The 5,802-nt window shown below is 58.4% G+C and overlaps 1 long non-coding RNA gene across 1 annotated transcript; it reads left to right on the forward strand.

Moving 5' to 3' along the window:
* Nucleotides 1–1,362: 1,362 nt before the first annotated feature.
* On the forward strand, nucleotides 1,363–5,152 carry LOC112483024. The gene is made up of 3 exons (XR_003047472.1): nucleotides 1,363–2,827; nucleotides 3,727–3,915; nucleotides 4,475–5,152. It is a non-coding gene; the product is annotated as an uncharacterized LOC112483024 (long non-coding RNA).
* Nucleotides 5,153–5,802: the final 650 nt, after the last annotated feature.

The raw sequence follows: 5,802 nt of genomic DNA on the forward strand, positions 1-5,802 counted from the left end.
AAGCCTGCGTCAGCGCCACCCCGCGCCCAGTGCGGAGCCCGCGGCTTTGCTGCACCCCCTCCACTCCCCGCCCAGTCGCCCTCCAGGGGGAAGCCCCCATTTACAGCTTTCTACGCCGAGGCCCAGACTGCAGAAACGGCTTTTCCTGAGTTCAGCCTGGAGTGGGTGGCCCTTGGGACCCGTGTGCCCGACCTCTGGATGGCTACGGTCCCGCCACACCAGACCTCCTCTTTCTGTCCTCAGAGTCAGAGCAAATCCCTACGTCTATCAAGAGCAGCTGTAGCCACCCACCGGGCGCCCGAACCGCACAAGCCCGGCCGTCCCGTCCGGGCGGGCAGAGAAAAGGGGACGATGAGTCGGGGATGGGGGGCCGGGAACAAAACGAGGAGAAAGAGCTTCCCATTAACGCCTCTGGAAGCCAGGCTGCTTTCCCAGGAGAGCTGAGCAGCCTGCCGAGTCCGCAAGGAGGGCGGCGTTTTGCCAGAGGGGCCCCGGAGAAGTGTGGGTGAGAATTCAAAAGGGACTTAAAAACAAAATAGGAGGAAAAATCCTCATTCGGCCTGGGATCCCGTTTTGGAGAATCAAGAGGAAGCAGAAGCGGGTGGCACCCGGCGGAGGCCACTTCGTGAATTAAGGTTCGTAAATGAACAGGTAGGTCCACTGGGAATGATGCCTGCCCCGTGGGCCCCCGGGACGAAGTGTGCAGAGCGGTGCGGGAATGCGAGGGGGGCACACCGCATTCCCCAGCCCCCCATCCAGAAGCCACCTTGTGGACAGCAGGACTGCCGGAGCCTCCCGGGTGGCTCCCCAAATATACCCGCCTCAGTCACCTGGAAGCTAGTTGAATGTATAGGTCCCTGGGGCCCCTAAAGTCCGAGCCCATGTAGGGGGAGGGGCCAGGTGCCTCTGTGAGGCTCCCAGGCCACCCTCCTGAGCGCGATGCCTCACCTAAGTGGCTCCCAGGCCACCCAGAGCAGACGTACCCTCAGCCTATCTCTCACGGTTACCATGGAAAACTGCCCTCCGCATGTCACTGTACCCCAAAAGGAAGCAGGTGAGCAGAGGCCCCAGAGGCCTTGGCCTGGGGGTGGGGGTGGCGGGGGATCCGGTTAGTGGACAAGGAAGACCGTAGACCCTGTGGAGAGAAGTCCCCCGGGTGTGTTGGCTGGGGTCCCCACATGCACAAAAGGAAGGTCCTTACTCCTCTCTGAGCTGGCATTTGCGAGGAATGGGTTTGTGGGCTGGCAGGGTGCAGTGTCCATCCCAACTCACAGGGTGGGGAGAGCTCCTGGCCGCGCGGCTCTGCAGGGACAGTGAGGAGGGGCCCTCACGGCCAGCTGTTGGGGGACGGGGGGCCTGTGGTGCACACCAGCGCCTCAGCCCAGGTCAGGGGCGGCCCAGCGATTGCCAGGGGGCTCCAGTTAGCCAGCTCCACCCGAGGTCCCTGTGGGTCCCAGGACGGGAGGTCCCCGCTGTCCTGGGGAGGGCCCCGGGAGGACTGCACTGGGGACACTGCCCGTGTCTGGTCCTCGAGCACCCTCTAGAGGACAGCCTGGGAAAAGCGAACTCGCCTCCCCAGGGCAGAGAAGACCCTGGTCGACTCCTAGCTCCTCAGGGTCGGTGGCCCAGGTGTCAGCAGCAGAGGGGACCTAAAGACCCCCCGCTGCCTGGCAGACGGGTCCCCAGCCAGACAGCCCATCGGCGAGCCCCTGCCAGCTGCCCAGCTCCCCCCAGGCCGGCCTGTCCTTCCTGCATCCGGGGCGGGGGCCTGAGTGCCCGTCCACCGCCCCGCCGGAACCTGCCCAGTGCCCGGCACTCCAGAACACCTCCCGAACAAATGGGGTGTTTGCGATGAGCGTGACAAGTTCTGGACACCAATGAATATTTACAGACACTCCTCAACAGAGGAGCAAGTTTGGGGTTAATCTGGAAGGTGGTGGGAGCCACTGAAGCTTCTAGAAGCACCACCGCGGATGCTGCGAGACCTTTGCATGGCTTCCACCCTGGAGCCCTCTGCCCCGTGCCAGTGTTATGTTGTGAATTCCCACCGTGAGCGCGTTTTGCCCGTGGAGGACGTTCCTGGCCCTTGGCGGGTTGCCTGGCAGGCTCTCTCGTGGAGCTCTCCGCCTGCGTTTCAGACCCCACGTCGCTGAGATGACCTGGTCAGCATCCGCTTCCCCACCAGACAGGCAGCGCTGTGAGGACAGGGTGTGCTGCCTGCCACGGCACACCCAGTGCCCAGGCGCTCGCTGGGCACGGCCGGGGAGCGGCTCTGCTCGGGCAGCTCCCTGCTGACCTCTGCTCGTCTCTGGCGCTGAACTTGCCGCGTTCCCCCGAGGCGCCCGCCCACCCAGGCCCTGAACCTGGCACAGGCCGGCCACTCCTCGCCTGGTCATCCTCTCTTGCCGTGGTGCTGTGGCCCTTCTGAGGGGTCCCCTGCTGGAGTTGGGGACCCCTTCTGCTCCGCGTGCTGCGGTGACCCCCAGCGGCCCCCACAGTGACCTGCTCCTCCTGGTAGCCATGCCTTCGTGAGCCCCACGCCGCACCGATGGGTCTGTGGGACCAACAGAACACGCATCTGCGATGGCACGTCACTGTTGAAACTCGGTCCCAAAGGCCCTGGGCTTCTGCCTCTCTCAACTGTACTGCCGTGTGTGGCTCAGTGGAGGGGCCCTTATGGGAGCACCGAGGCCCCAGCCAGCCACCTACACCAACACGCCAGGCCTGAGGGCCCTTCTTGGAAAGGGGACCTTCCAGCCCCAGCTGAGCCTTCGGATGACGCAGCCCCAACCAACACCCTCGGAGACCCTGAGCTGGAACCACCCAGGTAAGCCACACCCCAGTTCCAGACTCTCAGAAACCCTGCGAGACAGTGTTTGCTGTTGGTTTAAGCCGCTAAGTTCAGAGTGGTTAGTTATACAGCACAGATAGCAAAACACTGTGCCGAACCCACGTTAGCTGCAAAGATGCCCCATCTAGTCACAGCTGCTCAGAGCTCGCTGCTCAGCGGAGGATCACTCTGGCTGCATTTCCACATCTCAAGTATCCTCGTTTCTAATGAGCTACTGCACAGGTCCACACGATGAGCAAAATACAGGACAATCTGTCCCCCTTCGTCGCACACTCTGCAATACGCCTCCTGCCGCCCGCTCACCTGGGGAGGCAGGCTTTTCTGTTAACGGAGTCTTGCCTCCTCTGTAGGGAGTCACCCCTTGCCGGACTCAGTCCCGTGGCTCCAGCAGGGCCGACCTCCCCACGGGCACCAGACCTGGCATTTCCGGTCAGAGTGCTGTAACCCCCTGCGCTGCAATGATTGACTGAAGGACAGCAGTGACCCCAACTGGGCCAGGAGCAGTGACACGAGGCACTCACAGGGCCGTAAGGGATCCTCAGTGGGGACGAGTGAGTGTGAGGTGCTGAGGGGCGCAAAGGACAGTTCACTCACCACTTTCTGGGGGCAGAGTCTGTAGAATTAGCTTTGTTCTTTCTCTGGCTGTCACACTGAAATGCGGGGTTCTGGAAAGAACGTTTTAGGCTTTGTGAATGCTACGTCCCGCTCCAGATGTCAAAGCAGAGGTGGCTGCTGGCCGAGACGTACCCCAGGGTGAGCACGGCCTCTGCCTGCACTGGCGAAAAGCACGGGCTTGACCAGAGCGACCAGGAAGTTATTCCAACGCCCGCTGCGCTGGAAAGGTGATGGGGATGTATGTTTCCTCTTTACTCCAGCCTGCAGCACCCCTCGAGAGTTTGGGAGCAGAGCCGAGTCTCCCCTGCTTCTTCCGAGGGGCTGCAGCAAAATCCCCTGGAAGAGACCCCCACTCAGTCATCCGAGTCGGACGTGGCTGCCAGTTCAAGGGGCTTCTCACGGGACCTGGACCGTGGCAGATGCTCCGTCAATGCCGGCTGAGTGAGCGAGTGAGTCCTCAAGGCTCCGGTTCTCTGAAAATAAAGTTCGTGTCTGACTTTTAAGGAACTCAGCACTAACAAATCTATATTGCAAACTGGCAAACCGGCTTTAGTCGCGAACGTCATTGACGAGGTTCCTGAGATTACGTGCTCCCGGAAACATTTCAAATACGATTCATAAATGAATTCTGACACATTCAATATTCTTGAGACATCAACAGTCAAGTTTGTAAAGAATATTCGCATGTTATTCTTTCGCAAATGTACCTGCTCTCCAAACACTGGCAGCAGAGACACCAGCGTGGGGCAGCGGCAGGTTCTGAACGACGGCACCTCCGTCTGCAGGCGATTTTTATTGTTATCCCTCTATCTACTTTATATATTTTCTGTAACGAACATAACTTTTAATTAAAAAATACAGAAGTGTACGCGTGAGCTATAACAAGACGTTATGGCAGCGGGGGGGTTGAAGTTCCCTACGGTCTCCTCCCCATTTTCATTCTGTTTTGTTCCTCTGAGCCAAATACAAGTGTAAATCAAGGATTACAATTTTATATTTTTGCCACAGTGTCACAATACAAATCACCGTTTCGTTTCCGATATCTGTGAATGGCACCATATTATTGCTCTGGAGCGCAGGTGTTTCTGAGGATTTGCTGGCGAGGGCCGCTGGAGCTGATGATGTAACTGCTGGCGTCCAGGGGTGCCCCAAGCACAGACTGAAGTCCCCTCGCCCCGTTTTTTTTGCCTGCTGCAAGACTTCACACAGGCCTCCGGGGGGCACCTTCCGACCTGGGTTCAAATCCTGCCTCACTCCACGTGGGACACGCGGTGAGATTCTGGGTGAGTTGGTTACCTCCGTGTCCCCACACACGGGAATAAACATTAGGACCTAATTCATGGGATTGTCCTGAGAAGTAACTGAGTTAGCCCGAGAAGGAGTCTTAGAACACTGCTGCCTGCGTTTGCTGCTGGCGCTGTCACTACGGCCGGTTTAAGGACATTTTTGGCTAAAGACCAGAGAAGCCTTCCTTTTCACCGCTGGGCCCCAAATTAATTAATCAGTTATTTTTAGAAGTGAGTCAAGTAAACGTTTCAGAACTCTCAGAAACCAAAATTCATTAGAAAGGCTTTCTAACTAACCAACATTCTCCATTTTCTATTCAATTAAATAAGTGGACACCTAGGGCTGTTCGCTCCACCAAGCGTTTCTAAAGTTTCTTTCTGTCATGCTTCAAAAGCTCCTCTCTCCCCTCCCCGCCCTCCCCCTGCAATGCGGGGCCCTGTTCTGCAGCTGCTGCAACCCCCACCCCCAGGCTTGGCTCGCAGGCAGCTCCCAGACCTTCAGCTGCTCCCTCAATCTCCCACCATCCAGGGGGGTCCACGAAGAGCCTGCCGTGCACATTCCCCTGCTTCCACCCCGCCCCCACCTGCCCCCACCCCCTTGCCAGCCAGCTGTTCCGCACCCGCTGCAGGTGAGCGAGGCTGGGCCATTTCTCCTCGGGAAAGACTGTCCCCTGTGTCTGAGTGTCTCGCCTGCAACCTGAGCTCTCTGACGGACTCGAGGAAAGTCGTGAGGGTGCAGATCGTGGGTGGCACCGGGCTGAGCCACTGAGTCTGTGGCAACGGGTTACACAGCAATAGAAAATATCACAGAAATCGATGTGAATCCATGGGTCATCTTTGTGACACAAGAAACACACTGTCCTTATGAAAACTAAAACTCTACAGCTGGTTCTCTCCCAGAGGTCACCACTGTTGTTAATTTAGGGAGACTTCTTCCGGATCTCTTTTTAAGAGAAGCAGAAGCCTGCTTTGCACCCCGACTTTGCCAGGTACGTGCTGTGAGCCCCAACGCATCGAGGGAGGTCATGCACGTGAGGACTTGGAGCAGCG

Source organism: Pteropus alecto, unplaced genomic scaffold (genome assembly GCF_000325575.1).
Source record: "Pteropus alecto unplaced genomic scaffold, ASM32557v1 scaffold56, whole genome shotgun sequence".
In the NCBI taxonomy this organism is placed as follows: Eukaryota; Metazoa; Chordata; class Mammalia; order Chiroptera; family Pteropodidae; genus Pteropus; species Pteropus alecto.